Source organism: Xiphophorus couchianus, chromosome 20 (assembly GCF_001444195.1).
Source record: "Xiphophorus couchianus chromosome 20, X_couchianus-1.0, whole genome shotgun sequence".
Lineage (NCBI taxonomy): Eukaryota > Metazoa > Chordata > Actinopteri > Cyprinodontiformes > Poeciliidae > Xiphophorus > Xiphophorus couchianus.
Window position 1 is genome coordinate 26859236 of NC_040247.1, and position 25815 is coordinate 26885050.

The window sequence follows — 25815 nt, forward strand, 5'->3', positions numbered from 1 at the left end:
CAAACAATCAGTCCCCTAGTACAGTGGTTCTCAAACTTTTTTCAGTGATGTACCCCCTTAAAAATATATTTTGAGTCAAGTACCCCCTGACACGGGCAAAACATTTTTGGAATTAAAAAGAGGTACAGTGCTGTAAAATCACTGTCTGATTTATTAAAGCCAAACAACTTATATCAGTGAACCTGACAAATACATCCATATTGCAGACATTGCATGGTTAAACAAAAAAGAAAAACAGAAGACGGTGACCACCAGGAAGGTATAAAACCAGTCAAACCGTTTTATTTTAAAGGATATTGAAACTAAATACTGAATATAAAATTCAGTGCATGAACACACATTTATATTTTATCGAACTTTTCACAAAATAATTTTTCCCAAGACTTATTATGAGGAGCCTACTGATTTTTTTAAAGATATTTTGAAAAGCTTCACATACCCCCTGCAGTACCTCCACGTACCCCCAGGGGTACACGTACCCCCATTTGAGAACCACTGCCCTAGAGCAACGCATGGAAGGAGCAGAGAGTAGAAACGGTAGAAAGGTACTCAACTTTTTCTACTACTTTTACACGACTTCACAGGCCCTCGCATACAGGTGCTGGTGCGAGGGCCTTCACAGGCCAGGGCCTTCACATGCCTTCGCATCCAGGTGGTGGTGCGTGGGCCTTCACAGGCCAGTGCCTTCAAGGATCCCTGGCCTTCACAGGCCATCGCATCCACGTGGCGGTGCGAGGGCCTTCACAGGCCAGGTCCTTGAAGGATCCCTGGCCTTCACAGGCCCTCGCGTCCACGTTCGGTGCGAGGGCCTTCACAGGCCAGGTCCTTGAAGGATCCCTGGCCTTCACAGGCCCTCGCGTCCACGTTCGGTGCGAGGGCCTTCACAGGCCAGGTCCTTGAAGGATCCCTGGCCTTCACAGGCCCTCGCGTCCACGTTCGGTGCGAGGGCCTTCACAGGCCAGGTCCTTGAAGGATCCCTGGCCTTCACAGGCCCTCGCGTCCACGTTCGGTGCGAGGGCCTTCACAGGCCAGGTCCTTGAAGGATCCCAGGCCTTCACAGGCCTTCACATTACCACGTGGTCGTCTTATTCAAGCACTTCTGAAGGAACAGCCTGCGATGTCATCGATGACATCACGTTTGTTTTGTCGGTCTGATGTCATCAGTGACAGTCAGGGACAGACGTGATGTCATCGATGACATCGCAGGCTGTTTCCTCAGAATTTTTTTTTTATACCTATGTTACATGTCTCAGCTGTATTGAAACAGTTGTAACAATTGATGTTTGTTTTGTTTTGTCTCTTCTTCTCCTTTCTTCCGAGTGGGAAGCCTGTAAACAAGAACAGCTTTAGCGAACCAAGAACGACCGCCGTTTTCTTCCCCAAACCCTGTCTGTTTTATTACAAATTGTCAAAAATCATGAAATCATACATTGAACATTCCTTTGTGCATTCATGTCCATGTGTCCTTCCGTTGCTCCAAAACAACCATATTCCATCTACTTCAATAAACAACATCAGCCCCCACCAGCTGTGACAGCATCCATGGGCCAAATCAAAACAATTCAACAATCGATTTAAATCTTACAGATTTACATAAGAAGAAAACTATTCCTCAAGTTCAGTGAAATTGTAAGGCTACTAATTTCTTTGAATTGTAATAACTCTGAAAAATTTAATCATATTATTAGTTCTATAATTTAATATGGGCATATTTAGAGGACTAGATCTAGCTTAAGCTAGTACAGTAGAATCAATTACAGAGTAGTAGGGGAAAAGTGGTAACGTCTATAATAAATGTTTGAAACTGATGAGAACTGATTTCCGGTACATGTAACAGAGTAACTTTAACACTTCCTATCAAAAGATAACACAACCCGTCAGGATACCACCGAAATCTTAATAAGGTTGGGTCGGAGAGTGTATCGAAGTTTAGAAACATGTAGCAAACTTCTATAACGGCTGTTTTACGAGCGTTATAGCTACAAACCGTAATTATGAAACAAAATCACTCTTTTTCCCTCGAACGTCTAAACACGTCTAGCAAGTAATTACGAAATCAGCACCGAATGAACTTGTAAATTTACATTTTAGCGGGGACAGTTTCCACCAGCTTCACACTACTAACATGTAAACAAGAACAGCTTTAGCGAACGAAGAACGACCGCCATCTTTTTCCCCAAACTCTGTCTGAGGCGCAAGGGGGAAAGGGGCGGGGCTCCTCACTCTAGGTCTACTGGTGAAACGCTGTCTATAATTTGGCTCTAACAAAACTGGAAACATCAGTATGAGACCTGAAAGAGCGTAGGGACACCCTAGAGCAGTGGTTCTCAAACTTTTTTCAGTGATGTACCCCCTTAAAAATATATTTTGAGTCAAGTACTCCCTGACACGGGCAAAACATTTTTGGAATTAAAAAGAGGTACAGTGCTGTAAAATCACTGTCTGATTTATTAAAGCCAAACAACTTATATCAGTTAACCTGACAAATACATCCATATTGCAAACATTGCATGGTTAAACAAAAAAGAAAAACAGAAGACGGTGACCACCAGGAAGGTATAAAACCAGTCAAACCGTTTTATTTTAAAGGATATTGAAACTAAATACTGAATATAAAATTCAGTGCATGAACACACATTTATATTTTATCGAACTTTTCACTAAATAATTTTTCCCAAGACTTATTATGAGGAGCCTACTGATTTTGCAAAGATATTTTGAAAAGCTTCACGTACCCCCTGCAGTACCTCCACGTACCCCCAGGGGTACACGTACCCCCATTTGAGAACCACTGCCCTAGACAGTGTCACACCTAGCAGCAGGGTCAGCCACACCTAGCAACAGGGTCAGCCACACCTAGCAACGGTCAACCACACCTAGCAACAGTCAACCACACCTAGCAACGGTCAACCACACCTCCTCATTAAGATAGGAACTTGTGTGGACGCCTTGCTCTCAGCAGCAGACTGAATCACTCTTTTGCTAGCTAGCTCTTTTTAGGCTAAGCTAGCAGCTCTCTGAAAGCACTCTGAACGCCCAGTGGAGTTTTTCATACTACACACACTTACTGTATGTTTGTGATGGTTGGACATTTCCGCTTGCTGTCTTCGGTTTGTGTAGAGTTGGCTGCTCATATTAATAAAGCTGACTCGTTGCAGAAAATGCCAGTTATCTGCATTGTGCGTCTCCGCCTCGTTTAGCCGAATTTGTTTTCACTTCGACCCCTCCTCATTAAATTAAAAAGAAGAAGAAAACGCCGCCTGTGGTGCGCTCTGACACACACACACATCATTTCCCTCGTCTGATGAATCGCTAATTCATTGCAGAGATCAAAGACTCGTATATTTATAAGTGGCCTTGTGGTGGTGATTTCTCCCTCGTTTGATTCTCATAAGACCATTCCCTGTGTGTATCTTATCTTTCTAATTTGCTTATTTATTTATCTGTTCAGACCAAGCTTCTTCTTCCTCATTAGGGTCTCTTTAATGTCCTCAGCAGGCGGAAAGTAATGGGGATATAATGAACGGCGTGCGAGCAGATTGGGAGTAAAATGTAAATTGTTTGCCTGGAGCTTCGGTGATGAAACGGGAGGCAGAGGGGTCGGATAAGCCGCAGCGCACGGAAACTCTTGCCTCCTATCATGTGGGAGCACAGAGCTCAGGCTGTTTCAGGCCTCTCTATTTTTTTTATGGGACACTTTATTTCCAGCTGGCTGGCTTATGAGTCTCTTGGTTTTGTTTGTTTGTTTATATTCTAATGGTTTCTGCATAACTCTGTAAGAGCCTGCATTGGAGCCACATCTGTGTCTGGGGTGCCGCGCATGACGCTCCAGTTGTGTCTCTTGATCTGGTTTCCAGCCAACCAGGTTGAGGTTTTCAGCGCCGCATCACATGCAAGAATAAATATCTTGTAATGACTGTGGAAGCAGACCGGGGTTATTGACTGCATGTGTGGACTCCAGGGACATGAACGGGTAACCCGACTCTCCTCGTGTCCACGTTGATATTTGATTCCAACGCAGGTGGAATGCGGAGCGTCGGTGCAGGACGCGTCGGAGGTGAGAGGTTTGGGCCGGCGCATGTGTGTGACAACAGGTGCGAAGGGCTGGACGCGCTTTGTTTAAACCCCCCGATGCCCAGAGCAGCTTTGTGTAGTATGCTGCGAGTGTTTTTCTTCGCTAAGGAAGACGGCAACAACAAAAAAGGGTTTGTAAAGGACGGAAACCTGTAATATTAACTAGCTTGACATATGAGCCAGAAAGCGTGCCTCCGTTTATGTCAGATGGCGGGCAGCCCCCAAAACTCATTTCCCGCTCAAGTACACGAAATGACACATTGGCCTTGTTTCCCCTCTGCATTTTGACCTTTTATTAAATCTGGAAAATAAAACTATCCCTGTGTGCCTGTGACATCCCTCCCTCTGTTTGCTGAGTTGCAGCTCCTCTCGGCCTTGTTTGGGAAACCCAGATGCTCTAATTGAACCAAGCTGTGTCTGAACACAGCACCAGGAGAATGGCTAATGCTAGCTAGAGTGTTTCTTTGTCTCTCTCTCTTTTGCGCGCTTGCCTCTGTAAGTGTGCAAAACTTTTATTGGGATTTAATGTGACAAAGCAACACAAAGTGTTTAAGTAGGAAGTGGAAGGAAAATAATCCACGTTTTTATAATTTTTCACCAAAAACAAGTGTGTAAAATCATATTCAGCCCTCCTTTGAATCCTGCTCCTCTAAACAAAATCATATCCAACTAATATGCCTCTGACAGTCAGCTAATTTGTAGATAATACAGTCCACCTGTCTGGATTTTATTCTGAGGCTACATTTACACGAGACTGCTGCCTGGAAACTGCCGGTATGTTCGGATGCTGCTCTTAAGTTGCAAAAATAAGACTTTTGACTCAAGTACAGGTTTGGAATCCTAACCTACAGTGAATCAGGGTTAAAGGTTGACCTGGATGTTGTGGATTTGATAAGAAAATGTGGTGGTAGCACTTTATTTGAAGGGGTGTGCATAAAACTGACATTACACTGTTGTAAACAGCAAATAATGACACTTTTAATGCAAAGATGTAGTAAAAGTTGCATTAAAAGCCCAAAACAATTGTCAATGTTGCATTACTCGGTAAATAATTGCACGTTTAATGCAAAGTTGACACTTTTACTGGACTTTTAATGCAAGTTTCAATGAAACTTTGTATTAAAAGTGTCATTATTTACTGAAGGACACTTCATGACAACAGTCATAAACATCCATGAAGACTCCTTCATGTTCATGACAGGTGTTATGTCTTAAGCACGCCCCTTCAAATAACGTGTCACTGAAAATGTTTAATTCAGCTGTTAGAGATTTTAACATCTCTGGTACATACATAATTGTTATTTGAGCTACGCGTTACACTTCATATTTCAAGCCAAGCTCAACGTGATAAAAGTCAAGTCAACATTGAGTAGCCACTGTGATGACGTAGAAGTGCAGGAGAAAATGCTTCCCTGCTACTTGAAGGCTTTATTAGTTATTTTCACGGCAAACATTGACAAAAGATGACTCAGACAGAAGTCTATTATGCAGAATAAAAAGAATAAAACAGGACATTATCCCAGACTACTTCAGCAGCAGTGGAGCAGATCTGTGATCTTTTCTGTCTCTGCGACCCAAAAAATTTAGTTTGACTTTTTTTTTTCTCCATACACCGGTTGGTACTCATAATCTGGTACAGGCTCATCTATGACCTATAGGGGTCAAATTATTACGTTGGCCACAACTGTGCATGTTGAAACATTATAAGCCAAACTAATTATAAACAGATTACTTGTTGCTCCAGGCAGCTCTGACTGATGCGCATCAGGTTGTCCCGCTAACTCCAGGCGTCGGTTCTCTGACTTTGCGGGATGAATCGACGTGACGGCAGCGACAGAGACTGACTCTGTAAGATTCTCAGAATGCAACTTGAATCATGTTTCCAGATGTTAGTGTCCTCATAAGAGTGTAAAGCTGTCAGGTTAGAAGCTTGACAACGCAGGGAGGGGCTGATCGGTTGGACGGATGAAAAACAGCCCGACATCGTGCCGCACATTATTCCGGTTGCCTTTGCTGGAGTTTTCGGTAAACCTTTGGTCAGTTACTTGGCATGATTATGCAATTCAAACAACCTGACAAACTCACCCATTTTCTCATCTTTCATCTTCATGGAAAAATCTCTTTTGTTACGCAATTGCAACTAGTCAATATGATGCATAAGAGATCAACAGAGTTGACTAATCTAAAAGTTGACTAGTTGGTGCACCTCCTAGTTTGGACAAGACAAAATGGGCAACCAAAGAGAAATGTAGTACCTGAGGTCAGTACAGAAGGTCAAATTAATCATCTCTGTTCTCGCTGGCTTAACAAAAAATTTGTGGCCATGCAAAACATACCTAATGTGGCTGGGAGCTTTGAATAAATAAATTATCATTTTCCATTGTGAAACGTGTATATAAACCTCTCTTTGAACCAAGGAAATAGATCAACACCCACCAGGAAGAGGAGGCACTCTGCCTGGACACAGCCGATGTGTTGAAGACTCTGAAAAGAGTCAACCCACGGAAGGCCCCAGGCCCCGACAACATACCTGGGCGGGTGTTCAGGGAATGTGCAGGTCAGCTGGCTGGTGTCCTAACAGACATTTTTAACACCTCACTGGACCAAGCCACAGTGCCAGCCTGTCTCAAAACTGCCTCCATCATTCCGGTGCCAAAGAAACCTCAAGTCACCTCTTTCAACGATTACCGGCCTGTGGCACTGACTCCCATCATGATGAAGTGCTTTGAAAGGCTGGTAAAAGAACACATCGTCTCCAGACTCCCCCCCACATTCGACCCGTTCCAGTTTGCCTACCGCCGAAACCGCTCCACTGAGGACGCCATCTCCTCCACCCTACACCTGAGCCTGGCTCACCTGGAGGAGAAGAACACTCATGTGCGGATGTTGTTCCTGGACTTCAGCTCAGCGTTCAACACAATCATCCCACAGCATCTGCCAGGAAAACTGGGACACCTGGGCTTCAGCACCCCCCTGCGCGACTGGCTGCTAGACTTCCTCACCGACAGACCTCAGTCAGTCCGGATCGGACAACACACCTCCGATGTCATCACCCTCAGCACAGGCTCCCCTCAGGGCTGCGTCCTGAGCCCTCTGCTGTTCACTCTGATGACACACGACTGCGTCCCCAGGTTCACCACCAACCACATCGTGAAGTTCGCGGACGACACAACGGTGGTGGGCCTCATCAGAGATGACAACGACCTGGACTACAGAGAGGAGGTGGAGCAGCTGGTGGACTGGTGCAGAATCAACAGCCTGATCCTGAACGTTGACAAGACGAAGAAGATGATCGTCGACTTCAGGAAGAACCGGCCCAGCCACGCTCCACTGCTCATCAACAGCTCGGCTGTGGAGGTGGTCAGCAGCACCAAGTTCCTGGGGGTGCACATCACTAACGACCTCACCTGGACTGTGAACACCACGTCTCTGGTCAAGAGGGCACAGAAACGTTTGTATTTCCTGCGGAGGATGAGAAGAGCACACCTGCCCCCGCCCATCCTCAAGACATTCTACAGAAGCACCATAGAGAGCATTCTGACCAGCTGCCTCTCTGTGTGGTGTGGCGGCTGCAGCGCCTCCGACTGGAAGAACGTGAGGAGAGTGGTGCGGACAGCAGAGAGGATCATCGGGGCCCCCCTTCCCTCCATTCAGGACATTTCATCCCAGCGCTGCGTGTCCCGAGGCCGAAACATCATCAGTGACCCCTCACACCCCCACCATGGACTGTTCTCCCTGCTGCCCTCTAGAAAGAGGTTCCGCAGCATCCGGTGCAGGTCCACCAGGTTCCGAAACAGCTTTTTCCCACTTGCCATCAGACTGCTGAACTCTTAACTGGACTGCACTCAAAAAACTGGTCTCCACTTCATACCTTGCACATGTACAGAGCTAAATAACTTCTATTTTACTGTCAGTCCTGCACTTTATATTTTATATTTAGATTTATATTCATATTTTATACTGTATTTTATTTTATTCTGGAGTAACCTCACAACATTGGAACCTCAAACATTGTTCTGAGCCGTATGCAATGAAATTTCGTTCTGTATACACCCTGTGCATGCAACATGACAATAAAGTCAGTCTAAGTCTAAGTCTAACAAAAAGGCCAAAGCACTCATTTTTTCTAAATTAAAACAAATCTTATGGTGCGTTCACACCAAACGCGTTTCGCCCATCAGGCGTGTCTGGTTTACATTCAAAGTCTAGTTTGAAGTGTTTGACGCCTCAGACGTGTCCAACGCATCCGACAAATAGGCTGGCAATGGAAAACAACAGCCAGAGCGATTTTGATGCGTCCGTCGCGCCCTCGACACGCCTCTACATAGACTTTGAATGTAAACCAGACACCCGAAATTCGTTTGGTGTGAACGCACCATCATTTGCATTCAAAGTGCACACGCGTCAAACCTGAAGCGTCGGCGCATTTTTGACGTGTGCACTATTAGCGCAGTAAAGCTTATAAAAGGTAGAGTTCTCCTGGTTCTCGCTATGAATCAAGCCAGGTGACAGTATTAGGAACTGCCACCCTGGACACTTTCAAATTAATGAGTCCATCCTTAATCAGGAAAAGGTGGATTTCATCTGCTTAGATGAAAACACCTTTCTCAAGCAGAGAAGTTGGAGTAACCTGATGCCGTATTCTCCCATGTGTCGTTGGGAATGATGGATGGAAGGATAGATGGATGGATGGATGGGTGCCAGTAAGAACCGTGTAAGAAAAAAAAACCCTGACCCATCATCATAACGACAAGTTTGACAGTATTTTCTTTGGCCAGCTATGTGTAATAAGATTTATTTAGGCTAGCCTGAGAACTAATGACGCGTATTATTAGCAAAGATGCTATCCCAGGCTTAGTGTGTGATAAATGATGCAGGAGAACAGGAGGGAAAGTAGATGGGCCAAACAAAATCGGCCGATGCGGATCAGTTGCTGGGACACACTTAAGCCGTTTGTTTTGAACTATTTGTGCCTGATGCAATTGAATTATGATTTGTCAACACCTGGGAAACCCAGCAGCTGATACAGGATCAGAGTGAAATGTGTTTGCCAGTTCAAGAGGAAATAAAAAACAACAACCTTCTGACAGTGATGTAGTGTCAAGGAAAAGGTTTTTCACTCACGCACATGGCTGTACATATAAATGAATTCAGGGATGTCTATTTGCACTGAACTGGAAATCCACCCCCAGAATCACAATGTTTGCTGAGCTCAAGTTTCAGCAGTGGAAGCGACTGTGACGAAACCAGCTCTGACAGATGTAAAGCACCCGCAGAGCGCTCGCTGGATTTGGCCGGGGGCGGCGGAGCGTGAGCGTGCCTGCGAGTCCGTGTTGCACAACACAGAAGAAACATCTCTGCCTACACACGCTCATGTCAAGCATGGCTTGCACTGTAAGGAACTCTGATCGGTGTGTGATGCTTGGATGTGTCATTTTCATAATCAGTAAAATTATGTTTTTATTGCCCCACAATGACTTGTTAAATTAGTGGTTGGATATTTCTTTTTGGCTTGCAGAACTGCTGAAACGGAAGAATTTACTGCAACATGTCAACTTAGTTGTTATTTCCCAGAACATTTTGTGGGTCTAGTAAATTTCACAACGGCTTTGGTTTGGTTTACACTTGACACTAACTAGTCAGTCCAGTTGAGGCTCATATCTAATATTTGAACAGTTACATTACATTTATAGAGACCTGAAATGTATTTGCTCAAAGGTCGTCAAAAGAAATTACTGTTCTAAATCCACTGTACTTGTTTCATTTGGTTTTATTTGTGTGATCTCCATTAGCAAGGTCATACTGACAGAAAGTAGAATCACAAAGTAATAACTTCATACATTTTATTTCCTCCTCTTAGTTTGTCGTCCAACTTATTTTGACTTCCACAATCTTCAAGGAATTTTATTTCCTTTAGTGTCAGTAACAATCCTACTGTCTGATGTGTTCTTATTCTATCTATTATTTGTTCTATAATAAATACAGGTGCAGTGCGATTTCATTATATAAACTATCACGACAATAAAATGCCATGATATTGCTCGTCAAAGTAAAATATTCTAACACCATGCTGTTTTTAAGATGTTTGGAAAGAGCAACTGGCCTCTGATTTAGAGCTTCTTATCATAATTACAGAACTATTTCTAAAATATTTAGAATAATAACACCTGAATCTGTTTCTTTAAAACATAGTTTGATATCTTGTAACTGGTACCGTATATGCGAAACCCCTAGAAACGATTCATTTGTAATTATTTTTAGCATTACAACCACTATACAATAAAAAAAAAATACATATGGACTATTCAAACCTAGACTGAATCAGTCTGCGCTAATTAAATATCCCGTTAAAGCATAGATTACAATTATTGAAATCTGTGTGGTAAGGAAAAATCTACTGAAAAGTAATTTTTAGTTTCTTAAAATGTTTGAAATTATATTCTGTTCTCATAAATCCGGTGTTATCATGTTAGCTTCATGCATAATCCTACCACTAATGTAGGTTTTTTACTATGATTATTTTGTCATTGCTATCACTTCAACACTGCTCATATATGTGCTGCTTTCAAATTTTATTCAATTTAAAAACATGGCATGCTGTCAGTTACTTTTGCATCCATATATTATTAGAAAAACAACATATTTTTTTGCAAATAAATCAGTGACAGTGATTTGCCATTGTGCGACTTTAGTGTGCGCATGTGTCTCGTCTGTGTTTAACTAGAGATTGACTGTGAGAGTTGCAGTAACCCTCTGGCTGCCATCTGCTGTTTGACCTCCTCCTCATCAACACAGATCCAGCCTCCATGCAACCGGTGTGTGTTTGTGCCTCCGTCTCCAGTAATGAGCGGCGTTTGTTTGTGTGTGTACAGAGCGCGACTGTCAGTCAGCCGTCATGAGCCAGACGAGGTTGAAGGGTAGTGAGCGTCTGCATGTGTCCGTTTGTTTGCGTGTGCGTGTGTGTGAAGAAGGGGTAAGGAGGGGGGTCATTAGTAAGAACTGACAAAGTTTTGGGGGTTAACAGGGTCATGAACCAGCCGAGGGTGAACATGTGGGACTTATTTCAGTCCATGGAGCATGGAGTTTTGGAGCTACTTGCTTAGTGACAGGATCAAATTACGGAGTTCATTCATTGACGCAGAGCTGCTTGCGTTAAATTTCAGGAAGTGATTTGAAATTCATCCCATGACTTTAAAAACCTTGCATTTAGATGAGGTTGGCATGATATATTGTTGAAAGTTCGGTTCTGTGATGTGGATTGCCTCTGAGAATTTTTTATTTTTTTTTGCTAATTTACTTGAAAGACAGAACCAGGCCTGCTGCCATATTAGCAAGCACTGGGGATTCCCAGCTGAGTGCATTTTCTTCAGCACAGACAGAACATCTGCATATCAGGGGAAGTATGTTAATGTTACCGTGTTTAATATAAAATTGATCAGCCCTGTTCTTAACATCACCCAACATGTAAAAGAAATTGAGAATAAGTAAACAGAAGCATCATTGTCAAGTCATCCCTATGGAATGATGATAAAACGTCACTTTTGCCTGTAGCTCTGCTTTCCAAATCAACACTCTTCGGGATCAAGGTTCTAAGGTTCTGTTCTTCAGTTTGGTTCAGATTTTGTTGCCACACATGGTGAAACTTAGTGCACAGCAGCAGTCAAGCTATTCAAAACATAATTCACACGTCAACACAAATGCCACATTCAACGACAAATGGTAATAATAAAAAAAAAATACTTTAGATGTTCTAAGAACCTTCAAGCAAACAGTTTCACAGTACTGAAACGCATCTTTCTGCTAGAATGAAATGAATGACTGAATGTAGTGTGAAGCGTTTTGGATCCTCTGGACTAGAGAAAGTGATACAGAAGTTGCCATTTCACCATTTAAAATGCTGAACTGTTGGCAAGATTATGAGATAGACCTCATTGTGCTTATTCTCTATTCTATGGGTTGTGTTTTCAGTTGTATTCATGTTTCCTTTATTTAATCAAGGAATAGCTGAGATTAAAACTACGAGTATTCCAAGAGTAACCCGGTCCACAAATCATTTCCGGACTATAAACCACTACTTTTTTTTTTCACGCGCTTTGAACGGCGCAATGTGGCCAATGCACAAGGAGGTTTTAGCAACGGGTTTTGAAAAGGTGGTATGCTGCTTGTTGACGAGTGCAACAAAAGCGTTATTGAGCGAAAACGAAAGAGACACTGAGGAAGTGCACGTGAGGCCAAGGACCCCTGCAGGACATTCTCGCACAGAAACCATCGCTGCACCAAACCCACATGAACACAACCACGTCCCCAATACGCATCAGGTGTGCTGTGCACAAAACTTCCAAAATGCACCCAACCCACAGAAATACAACAATAAATTGATCTGATTTAATTCATTTATATTAAAAAAATGAGATAATTTGTTCTGCTTTTATGATCATGAGGGAAATATAAGCATATTGGTGACAGTTTGCAGAGTTTAGCACGAGGCTATATTCCAATGATGCCTACACACTGATTGCTGTAAATTATGCACACAAACAATAGACTGAACCCTGCTTGACTTTTATCTGGAGGTTGCTTGGCTGCGTTTCCTGGCAGGATGAGGTAGCTTTCCGAAGTCTTCAGTCACTTACAACTTTGTCAGAGAACCAGCAGTGACACTTGGAGTTTATAGCACATGAGGAATCTGGTTCCTCTCTGCACAGCCAGGCTATAGCTGTTTTCCTGATGCCTATTGTTTTTTGTGCTGAGTGAGAGATTTTTCAAATGGCGAGGCGCTCCTCCTCCCAAAGGGAGTGCAGTAGAGTTCAAGGGTGTGTATTTAGAGGGAGTTGTTAAAAAAGGTTCAAGTTAAGCATCCCACAGCACTAATTTGTGGGAGGGGGAGCTGATAATATTCTGCTTTTGTTTTAAAAAAAGAAAGAGAAAACTTTTTGTTCATCTCAAAATGCGTTTTTAATCTTTACCGGCATGTATTTTATTCATTTTAGGTCAGCAAGGTTGTCGCTTCTTCTGTCGTTGCACTGATTTAGACGCCGTCTTTCATTCGACTCGGTTGCTTTACTCCCACACCGCCGCTGTCACTTCTTCTAATTCTGGTTTTTGCGTCATTGCTGCTCGTTCTCTAACTATCCTTGGTGATATTTCTGCCAGACCTTTGTGGCATGAGTCATCCCACTTTTCGTCTGCTGTGGTCTTGAAATAGGTATGATTGCATCAGCAGTCTGCTTCCTTTTGGTGACTGTTAATATCTGGGCAGTGGAAGAAAGATCAGAGCAGACTTTTGTGACATTATATCAAAGTCAACATATTAAAAATGCTTACATTTTGTTACTTTACAGCCATTAACTACAATGTATTTTTTTTTAGCTGATAGAAAATGTGCTGAGAATCAGGAAAATCCTGAAGGAAACTATTAGAGACTACAGGAGGCTTGAACTTGGCGTAGAGCACAATGACTTCAGAGTGGATTGTTCTAGATCAAAACATATGTTAGAATGGCCCAGTCAAAGTCTAGAGATAAAGCCAATTTAAAGTCTTTGGCAGGACTTGAACATTGATGTTCATGGATGCTCTCCATCCATCCAGCCTGAATGAGCTGTTTTTGTAGTGAATATGGACAAAAATGTCTGTAACTAGATGTAAAGAAACTAAGTCTCTTTTTGAGCTACATTGATTGCAGTGCTAAGCTGATGCTAGCATGTAGGGAACCCCAGTTCTTTTTCTTTACAACACCATTAGCTTTCTGTCTAGCATAGATAAGCCGACTCTTTCTTAGCACCAACTCTGAAATGGCCCAGAGGAAAGGACTGCTTTTTGTCAGGACTGGAGTTAGCATGGACTCATGGAGGCCAACAGTTAAAATGACATTTTGAGCACCTTGTTTAAAACTCCAGGCTTCTATTTGTTTTTGAAATTTGAGACAAAAACAAAACAAAAAAAAGCTCAAGTTCTTGGAGTTTCCATTGGGGGGGGCGTGGGGGGGTAAAATGAGGTTTCCTTTTATTTTGAGAAACAGGAGAAACTATTTTTCTTACTTTTGCCCAACCTGCCTCCGCTCCTGGCAGGTAAGAGCAATTTTCCCTCAGCATTTCCTTAACTCCCACTACTGAGGTAGCATCCAAGGCCAGAGCTGTTCAACACACCAGACTGTCAATGATTTGTGTTGTGTCTAATTCGTTCTCCACATGGTGGATTCAAACACGTGCACAGATAGACAGATGGATACTGGCTAAAAGACGGATGCACACGGTTTGGCATGCACACAGATGCACGAGGAAACCAGCGTGACCTTTGTTCCAACCCTCTGTTTCGACACTGCTAGCATTAAATGAGCCTCACACGTTTTACGTCTGTACGTTGGAGCCCGATTTTTAAAGGTGAGGGGGAGGAGAGGCATGTTGGCTGTCATGATAAATTTAGATCCTTCTGGATTTAATAAGACACACAGGATTCATTTGCTATTTCAGGTCTGTGGTCTGAAGACGAGCGAATCAAAATGTTTTGTGGGAAAGACGACATGGTTTCTGTGGATGCCAGTTCTCTGCCAAACTCGTAAAGCATTGTGTTTCTTTTTTTTTTTAAAGAGTATTTCCTAATCAAATGGCTCTTTTAGAAGTATGTCAACTTTTTTATTGCTACGAGTTGTTTCTGAGCAACATCACAGGAAACTGTGTAAAAGGCAACTCTGACGAGGGAGTCAATTCCCTCTGAGCTATGGAGAGTAGCACTGGTGAACGAGCAAACATTAAAGGTACAGGATGGAACTGATAAAAAAAAAAACCTCACGTTGGCGTAACAGTATAGTATGCTCCTCCTGGCTCTGATTGGCTGTTTTTGATGAATGCTTCTTATATATATATATATATATATACATATATATAAAGTATATATATATATATGTTCAGTATATACTGTATATATACACTGTATATAGGTATGTAAAAGGCAGCCTCACTGTCATTCGTGCTAATTAAGGGACAGGCTTTCAGCAACTTAAGACAGGCTTTTTTAACTTCAGAGAACTTAAAAGATTAGACAAAGTTTTTTTTGTTTTTTTTGCTTGAGACAATTTAATTTTGATTGTGGTAACTTTGGAACCTTGGAATTTTTTTTCAGAAAAAAAAGATAAATAGGAATTCATGCTAACTTAGTGCATAACCTCACAGTGAAAGAAAACTGAGACGCAGTTTTAAGTTTCTTAGTAACATATTCTCGAATCAAATTGCTGTACATGGAAACTGAAAAGCGTAGTTGAAACTGATTGTGTTCAACACACTGAAGGTGATAGCAATATATGGCAGAGCAGATTTGTATCTCAGAAGGGCCTGGTCAAAAATTCATAGCTAAATCAAATGGAGAAGATGTGACAAAAATGCTACATTGGTGTTGATAGAAGGTTTCCATCCAATCTCACTCAGCTTAATCTATTTTGCAAAGAAGAATGAGCAAAAAAGGCCGATTTTTCTATCGTAGTTTAAAGGACCTTCATTTGTAATTGCTACGAAAGGTGGCTACACCAAGAGGCCAGTCAAGGGGCTGAATGGATATGCATTCTATATATGTTTTGGATTTGTTTTTCATTTAGTGTTTGTTTTTATAGAACATTTTTAAAACAAACCGTCATTGATCTTCGACTTGACTTGGAGGACAAGAATGCGTTTTGTACAGTCTCAACACACTCGTGTACTGCATCAGAGAAATGTTTCTGTTCTCTGAGTGGAGGTGGAGCCTTCATTTGAACAAACAGCGTAACGTGAATTCCACATTTTCACTGATGTTTTCCACAAATGGGGGTCTTTTTTTCTTCCTCTTTTTTTTCCCCCCGATGTCAATTGAACTCAAAGCGGTACCGGAGCATGGCCGAACTCCAAATTACTCGTGGGCCCTTAATGGCCATTTGTATTTCGTCTGCGTCCAAACTATGCTGGGGTCGGGCTGATAGTTGACAGCAGATGATCCCTTTTTTAATTAGATTTCTTTTTTTTTTTTTTTTTTGCTTTCCCCGCCCTCTGTGTCTCGCCTCATGGAGTCACAAGGGAATCAACTTAGTCAGATAGAAGCCCTGAACCATGAACAGAGGAGTCATGGACGCAGCAAGGACACCAGCACAGAGAGAAAGAGGGAGAGGGAGAGAAACATGCAAGGAGGAAAGAGGAGGACGGCGACAGACGCAGCAGGGATACTTAATGTGAGGGAGGAAAAATGAGTCGTTGTCATGCATCCATGTTGAAGTTCATTTCAGACACGTATGAGCACTGAGGTGTTTGACTGATTACAAGAGGCTTTATTTTGTTCTTCCCAAATGTAGGTCTGTTTGGTGTCACATTTAGTTTCCTAACTTGTCATTTTTGTTAGTCTCAACAGTGATCTCAATATCCAATCCTTTGTATTTCAGTTTTCTGGGGTTATGAAGTCATATCCAACGTTCAACTAAATTCATTTATAGCACCACCATCACTGGTGTGTACACACTGAGTTTAGAGTTAAAGTGTTTGTGTCCTGGCTCACATGGTTCAAGTTAGGGGGGACAAACACAGCTCACTGCAGCACAAGCGACTTTAGACGCAAAAGCAGACTGATTTTCCCATTTGTCCATTCTGCGCTGATTGGAGAGAGAAACTAGAGCAAGCGGAGGAAGCCCATTTCAATACTGGGTCACACAGCTGGTAAACACATTGGAATCTGGTGCCAAGATGAATGATTGATAGGACAGCAATGTAGGTTGGTTTAGATGATCTTTCACTCCTTAACAGATGGAAATATTTCAGCAATAATGAGATATTTCCTCTGTTGCACAATTTTAACAACGGAAGACATCTGGGATTTCTAGACCTTGTACAATACTTTCACTATCCTGTGTTTGTATGCTTTACAAGTTGTAAAAATCATTGTAAAAAATAATTTTACAGCTTTTCCCTTTCAAGTGATTTTGGTCTTTTAGTTCACAATAGAAACAATAATTGACCATATCTGAAGCCGTGGAATGTGTAATAAGAAAAATAAAACAACGAGAGTGTAGCCAAAAGTTGCTGCAAAGCAGTGATGGTAGACGCAGCACACCGTATTAGTACAAACACACTGGCATTGATGGCCTCCACCCTCAATTTCATGTCATAAAGTGACCATTTAATTGGTGTGAAGGAAGTCAGGAGAAACCTTGTTTGACTGCTTGTGATTTCTGATCCAGTTCTGACCAGCATTGTTGCCTTATGCCAGCACATTAACCCCAACTACAGAGTCACCATAACAGCCTTTGTGCAACCGAGCTGTACTGTGATTTTGTAAAAAACAGTAATGCCAGTGAATGGAAGCAGCTGAAATTCTTACTTTTCTACTAATGATCAGGGCTCGTTTTATCCATCTATGCTGCAGTAGTTAACCGCTGCTGCTGTGGTGCTCAGTCTGTCAGACCATCCGCACTTATTTTTTTTTGCAAATGCTACACATGTGGTGGTTTGTAGAGGAAGTATGTAATTCATTTGGCTCAGACATTAGGAAAAGCTATCAAACAACTGAGGGGACAAATTTTGCATAATGCAGGGACAAAAATCTTTCCGACACAGGGAAAAACTAGGGGATCCGTACTTCTTACCCTTTTACACAGCTCGCTTTTTGCAAAGTAGAATCTTTCTGTGTTGCCAATAAGCAGTCACACACCTATTCAGCATGTTCCAGTTTCAAAGATTTTTTTATTCAAATATTGAGAAATATTAGATTTCAATACTGGGACGTGGAGAGTTTCCAGATAGTTGTGTTACATCATAATTTATACAGTAGTACATATCTGTTTGATAGGGCGGGGCTTGAAAGTGTGTTTCAAATGTACTTTTTTGATTAGAATATAGTGGTATTATGTACTTTTTAGTACATAATACAATATATTTGTCTTTGAAGCAGCTAGTTAGCGTTTTGTTTATGTGGTGCTTTTGTCTGTGATTCAGCTGAGGTCTTCTGTTTAGAGCTAGTCACCAAAATCTGTAGATCTGAACTTGCTGAGCATTATATTTGGATCGTCATGGTGACTATCCAATTATTTTTAGTTTTATACATTAACGACTTAGATAAACAATCACTTTGATAAATGTATCCAGAGCTAATTTTCCAGCTTTTTTTGAACGTTCAACTACTGTATTTCCTAATGGATTCACAAAATTATTTCATGTTTTTTTTTCTTTTTTTGCCATCTGTCCAACTAAAATCAGGGTAACAAGAAGTACATGGCAACACTAAATGTATGGTAGTCATTTACAAGGTACAATGCATTTATTCACCATTTATCCATACCGTCAGCCAACCTCCCCCTAACCCCCCACCCATTTTTTTTTTAATGACTAATGACTTCTGCTCAGCTCCAACAAATCTTAATGAGCCCATCTGACAACCTTTATCCTCCACTTAGCCAAAGACCAGGCCCACAGTGGGGAAAAAGTCACTTTGTCCTGGAAACTATTCCCTTCTTTGTTTATCATATACAGTGGGAGACGTGGAGAAGACGCAGTTAGGAGGAAAAAAATCATGACGACGGTACAGAGATTGTATAATAGTATGGAAACCACATCCTTGATGCTGATACTGTCCCCTGTGTGTGTTTGGGTGTATCTCTGTCTCACATCAAGGCGCCGGCTGCTTTTCAAAAGCCTTCTCCATCATTCCTTTGTTCCTCGATTTTCCTCCTTCCCCTCCCACTTTTCCGTTCTGTCTCTCGGCGTGGCGTCAGATAGAGGATGATGTATGACATCTGTTTGATTGGGACTTACTCGTGAGCGTCCCCCGTTGCCCAATGAAATGCATCTTCGGTGATTCTTGATATAGTGCACGTCTTGCTTGGATACAAAGTGGTGTTGGAGATGAGAATGGGGGGGGGGGGGGGGGGGGACAAAAGAAAAAAACCAGCTTGTTAGGTGAGGACCAAACTGACTTCCTGAACTATCAACACGTCTGGTGAGAGACAGAATGAAGAGCGATGGATAGACACTGGGGACACGAGGGCAGAAAACCCGAGCGAGTCAATTTAGTGTGTGGCTTTGAAATCAGAGGAAAGCCAACACAGAGTGTCATTAAACTGACAGCCTGCTGCCAGAAAGCTCATCGCCTCATTTCCATCTGGTTGATGAACCATCCTGGACTCCTGTCTTCCTTCACTTTGTCTCCGTTTCCTGTTTTAAACGTACATCCAAGGATAAAGAACAGGAATCGGGCAGTTTAGCAGCTCTTTGTTAGATCCACTAAAGCAAAGGGGTTTCCTTTGTTAAGGTGAAGTTAACTGACCGCCTTTTCACTCACAGTCCTCTGTTAAGTGTTACCTCACAACACAGAGGATGTTCAGGCAATGTGTCTTGATAGTTTAGCTAATGGGAATCATTCACACAAAGAGAGACCAACACAAAAATATTTGGGTGATTCGGAACTGAGGAAATAATCATTTCTGCTTCCTTCTTTTCCTTTCGACAGTATCTACGTGACACATTAATATGATGATGAGCAAAACTCACAGGCAAGCTGGCTACAGAATTCCCAGTAACTCAAAGACAAATTATGTGAAATTAGAAAAGGTAATCACAGAACATCCATCAGCACATTTTCTAAATCCGCTTATTCCATGCAGGATTGCTGAGAGCTGGTGCTGATCTCCAGTGCATGTCATTTTTTATACATATAGTGTTACAATCCATAACAAGCAAAGGCTCAGGAGCACAAGTAATGTTTAGAGAAAGGGAAATAATGAAGACTTTAAACAGGATTTTTTTTTAAAAGTGAGTGTAAACATTGCCTGTGGTCTTATTTGTTACTTAAAGTTGGAGTAAAATATATTGGGATGTTTGAGAACCTTGTATGTCAGCATTATGCCAATGACATTTATTTTATGCCCCATTGTTGCTCTAATAAAAAAAGGGTTCACAGAGATTTTCATTCATAATATTGTCTGTTTCCTGTTGCCATTAAATAATGGGATAACAAACAAGGTAAAATGTGGGTCATGATATAGTTGAGAAATGTCAATAAAAGTTGTAATTTTAGTAACTTTAGTAAACTGAGGAGAAAAATTATTTTGATAATTTAATTTGTAAATTTCAGTAAGTGATGCATTTCAACTTGTTTTTAACCAAATGATGATATTTTCTTTTGCGGGTACAAGTAAAAATCACTTTGAATCCCTAAAGATTTTACGGTATTCAGTGCGAATGTGTAGCATTCAAATTAAGGATGAGTGATCGGCTGTTAGCCGCCTCTACAGCATCTCATTTTCCATTTCATTTCCCCGTCTTACACCCTCATCCCTCCCCTAAACCGTTTCTACATTATGCATGGAGCAGAAAGTGTATCGTAGTAGATATGAAATATGCATGAGGCTTTTTGTAATGACTCCCCCTCAAAGGAAGAAATAATCCCGTGTTGTCTCTTTGAGGAAAAAGGCGAGGATCAATGAATTGGTCTTCTAAAGGTTCGCGTGTCATCTCTTTGGTATTTTCTTTAAATGGCACTGGAAATGGGGGAAAAAAGTTAGAAGATCGTTTTGCAGAGTGGACGGCGTTGTCGCGCGGGAGAGAAGCGATGGAAAGAAATGGATATGGACTGAAAGGTCAGTGTATGACAGAAAACCGATGGAGGAGAAAAGAGAGAGAGACACAAACAGAGGTGACAGATTATCAAGCAGAAGGAGGCTCCTCTAGAGACTGTCAATAGGAGCAATATCAACTGATTGATTATGCCACCGTGTCACACGGAGCTGATCTCTGGAGACCTTGTGTGTGTGCGTTTGAGTGTGTTTGAGTCATAACAGAGGGGAGGATCGGGGCCTCAGCTGTTGTCAGCACAGGGGGCCACGCGCCTCTTTTGGAAACGCTCCAGAAATCCGGTATTGTGAAACATCAGCCACCACAAAGGAGGGCTGGGGGAGTTGCTTTTGTTCCCCCTCCTCTTCCCTAAGCAGCGATTGCATTTGTTTGTGGAGAAACAGGAACTATTGGAAATCGGCGCACGTGTTCTGCGCGATCTGGAAGCCAAAGTTGTGGTTGCGAGGATAAATACAGGCTTTTCATACACCGCACCCCCTACTGCCAGCAACACAGCACAGACCCAGTGATCTGTAGGAGAGCACCCTGTGTGCAGCTGACACAACAAGCACGAGCCTCCCACGGAGACATTTGGAAAGCTCTGTTTGGAAAGTTGCGGTCGGATTATGAATTGGGGCTTGACGGATGGATACATCACAATGTCATTTTTTTGCTCGGGAAATTATTATGTCGGCATGTGTGACAACAGCACACGCATGCACGACTTCAAACTAAGTTAATTCAAAGTGCAGAGAGTTTGTTGTCTGTGTAAAGATTCATAATGCTTTTATAGAATTCTGTTTTTAATGTTCTGCTTTAAAAATTCTGCTGCAGATGGTCCGTCTGTATTTACAGCTTGTGGTTGATTACTCATTAGGGGTGCTGTGTGTGTGTGTGTGTTTTCGGGGTAAACAGGCTTCATGACTCTCAGTGAGGATGCCTCCTGCTGTGAACTATGGATGATGGGGATGACTCTGACTGCTAACTGACTCACTTGTCTTGTTAGACGCTCAGCAGACGACATATCAGGCTGCTTACATTTCTAGCAGATGTGGGCATCTTACTGGAACCACATTGCTCCATTTTTTTTAAATAACGTTTTGTGCTTCAGTGCAGTTTGCTAGGTATATTTAAAAGTGACAAATTCTGTATTTATTTATATATTTATTTATTTTGATAATTTGATGAAAGCCTAAATGTGTTCAGTAAGAACAAAAATGGCTGCTGCTCATTTTCCCCACTTTGCCATTTCACATCTTGGCAGTTTTGGTTGAGATTGATACATGATTGGACTTTTTGTACCAATCATGTCTCAATTCATATCTACCAAGAGGATGTTTTTGAACCAATTTTAGCATCCAATGATTCAAATGTTCTGTAATCTGCTTATTGTCAAATGAAAAGGAATTGCAATAAAATAAAATAAATATTGTTCAATAAGTAATATCTTTTTTAATATAACATATTATGACCTACTATGTTACATTACGATATAGTTAATATGACATAGTAACTATGTCACAATATGTTATGACAGATTAACGTAGTCAAATAGTGACTAAGTTACATAGTTACTAAAAGTCAAATTAGGGCGGGACAATAAATCAATAACAATATATGCAGCAATAGACACATAATCAATATCAATAGATAACACGTCTGATGTAATAGTAATCTGAATAATTTCACTGAGCTCTGATGCAGAACTCCACAGCATTCTGGAGGATGCAGGCAGAGGAAAGGCTTCAGCTGCTCAACCTCTAACATCAACTAAACTAAACATCAACAAACACTCGCTCGCTCTTTGGTTACCTAGCAACAACCTGTTGAGTAACTTGCGCAGCAGCATTTCAAGGTTTTGCCGCCGTGCCCCGTAGCTGCTTAAAAACAAAAACTCAACAGCATGGAGTGAAAACAGGATAGAAGGGGAAAGGTCACATCACCAGTTTGGTAATATTTAAGATATCATATCGATAATTATTGATATGAAACGCCTATATTGTGCTACGTTTTTCAGCCACGTCGTCCAGCCCTAAGTCAACTTAACCTTTCTCAGATGGAAATCGGAACCATTGTCATTGGAAATTGGGATACAATATAATCTCTTCAGTATCAATAGGCTTGTGCGATGAAAAATTCATAATATGACGTAATACATTGTAGACGAGAATCCAAACACAAGCGAGAGGCAGGCAGAATTATGTGAGAAGTGATGACTTATGTGAGAAACACTTGGTAAAAACAATGAGCACATAAGGAAATGGAAGTTCTTAAACAAAGACGGGTAAACCACTAGGCGATCCAGCCAGGGATGAAATTGCTTTTTTTGTGTGTCACACTACATGAACTGTTGGGATCATCAGACAATTTTTAATATCAAAGCTTAGTCGAATAAACAGAAAATTGAGTTTTCAAATGATTACGTGAAAATGCCATCCAAAACCACCTTGCCCTTTGTGAAAATTCTAAGACGAAAAGTTGAAGCCACAAAATGCTCCAAGTTAGAATTGCAACAAATCTGCTTACAACAAAGAAAATTGACCAGCTGTGTTACATTTGTACTAATTTCACATTTTCAAGTTTTAACAGCAGCCCTCTTACATGTGTTTGCCTTGTCTTTGCTTGACTGACGGCTCTAAAGCGCACTGAGAACAGGTTATTAGCCGAGGTGATCAGTGGATCGGCAGAGAGGTTAGCGTTATTGCGGCTTACCTGGGAGCTTCCGTGGAAGCTTTTGTGAAAACACCTACATGTGCCTAAACACGCTCTGAACGAAAGGGGGGGTGGTTGCCATTTCCGAGAGATTTACCTAATTTACTTTGGCAACAAAACGTGAACAACGAGACAAAGGAGAGGAAGATAAATCAACAGAAATATGCTGAAATATATGCGGCATGCTTCATCATACTTTACTCCCTTGATCTTCATGTGTGTGACCGCGTGAGGACGGTAGTAGACATTTTCATTGCCAATGCTTGTGCAAGTAAAATCCCGTGTTGTGAAATCCAAGACCCCTCACCCCCCCGGAAGGAGTCCGATTGCATCTGCGGGGCTCGTTGAGGACACGGTATAACTCCTGGAAGACACTGCTTGATGATTGGCCCTTGAGTTAGAAAGTGTCTCTGCCGGCCTTCCTTCCTTTTTCATTCCTCCTCTAATTCTTTTCGGCCCACGTGAGGCCAAAACAGATCGGAAACAGCTGTGAGAATTATTGTGTCTAAAAGGAGCCAAGTTTGGGCTTCTCGGTTAGCCTCAGACTCCGAAAAGGCACGCTGCCTTGAAAATCCCCTCAGAGTTGGCCATTCTGCTTTAACTTGACCGCAAGTTTGCGTGTGTGTTTTTTGTGCGCGTCTGTGGGGTTACCCATATGCAGCGGATAATGTACATTTTGCCAAAAGGCGGCCCGCCAGAGAGAGAGAGAGAAGAAAGGATGCTAACTCCTTCTTCTCTTAACTTCTCTCCCCACAACACAGTCCATTTACTCTCCTCTTGCCTTTTCAACATTGTTTTGATCCTTCTTCAAACAATAGCACAAGCGTTTTCAGTTTCTCTTCTCTCTTTTCTTGACCTCCGTCTTTCAGTCTTTGTTTTATTCAGCCGGCTGTTGGCTGAGGCTCAGCTTATGGTCTTCAGCCTCACCTCTCCTCTCGTCACCGATCGCTCTGCTCAGGGGAGAGAAAGAAACTTGCAGTTAACCTAATAAGCAGCCGGAGACCATGAGATGACGAGTTCACTGCCGAATTGTTTGGACACATTGAATCACGAGGTGAATTCCAGGCCTTTCTGCAGCTACACGCAATAAGTGTTGCCTTAAAAACGGCCCAGACAATGCATAACTTACTCAATGGGTGCTTTGCTGATTTCATGGAAGCTGTAGTCAGACTGAAAGTCTAACTACCGCTAACTACCGGCGCTACAAAACTAAATCATCTTTATCTTCTGCTGCACACCTAGCATGAGATGGCAAGTTTTGACAAGATCACAATCACACAAATACACATGTTTTAAAGGTACTTATGCTAAATTGAAAACAAAATGTGCAATAGGATCTAATTGCTTTAATTTATAACCGAATTTTGCCATTAAACTGCCATAATTTAGTTCATGTCAGATAGTGTAGGCCACCGCTTAGCAGATTTTCTTATCGTGGCTAATCAGCTGTAGTTTTAAACCTTTGTTGGCATAAGGAGTCATTCTGAGGCAAATAAAAACGGAATGTTATACCATTTATCCCAATTTGGAATGCATTATGCAAAATGGGGGCATCAGAAGCAACTTGCATACTTCTATGTAATGACAGTACCTGATGTCCCACAAAAGGAGTTTTATTTTCTCCTTTTGACACCAGCACATGTTTTTTGATACTCTAACACATGCCAAGAAAGGAAACAGACTGACAGCAGCTTCAGTTTACTTATCCTTGAGCAGAGCCATAGTTTCATTGTTTTACTTACACCTCTACATTCTCATCATATACAGACGATGGTAATCAAAGCTGCTATATTGATGATCATCCTTCTTTTCTGTACTGTACAGCTCGGCTTTTAAGCAATCACATTTGATCCTTGTGATGTTTTTGGCCGCCTCAGCTGCTCCCTCTGAGTGCCTCCGGCTCTTACTTTCCCCTCTCGGTGGGACTGTGGGAGTGATTGATAACTTCATGTGTTTGTCAAAGACGGAGGGAGACGAGTGTATGACCTATCCTCTCTGTTACAGAGATTAGGGTGCGGTTTATTCGTGAACACGCCTCTTCATTCATGTTTTTAAAGCATCGAAATATTCAAGTTGACTTGCTGGTACAGATATGTAAAAAGTTTGCAGGGTAATCTATCATAAAAAAATACCACCTTTATTTTGAGAGCTTTTTTTTTTGTTTGGTTTGGGGAAGAAAATCTTTTTGTTAAGATTTGTCAAGACGTCTTCTAACTCCACTTCTTAAGGGCTGATGTCCTGCCACTTTTGAACTCATTTGTGCTTCAATTCGTCTGAATCGAATAACTAGGTAATCAGCAGGGCCCTGTAGAAGTTGACTGTGTGCTGAGTAAGTGATTCCATTAGATCCATGATCTAATGGATCATGGATCTAAACGTAGCAGAACAGCACCAGAGCTTGAGGACTGAATCCTTAACCGTTACTTATGCGGCGAAGTTTAGCAAACTCCACACGTTTTGTTTACGTTGTAGA

General features: G+C 41.8%; 1 protein-coding gene and 1 long non-coding RNA gene across 2 annotated transcripts in view; one reads left to right on the plus strand and one right to left on the minus strand.

The window, feature by feature from the left end:
* The window catches only part of prickle2b (prickle homolog 2b), a 111428-nt gene that overhangs the window by 14719 nt on the left and 70894 nt on the right, over window positions 1-25815 (plus strand). The window lies entirely within an intron of this gene.
* Window positions 509-21345, minus strand: LOC114135010 (uncharacterized). Its single transcript, XR_003593514.1, has 3 exons — window positions 21335-21345; window positions 7417-7423; window positions 509-701 (listed from the first exon to the last, which is right to left on the minus strand). It is a non-coding gene; the product is annotated as an uncharacterized LOC114135010 (long non-coding RNA).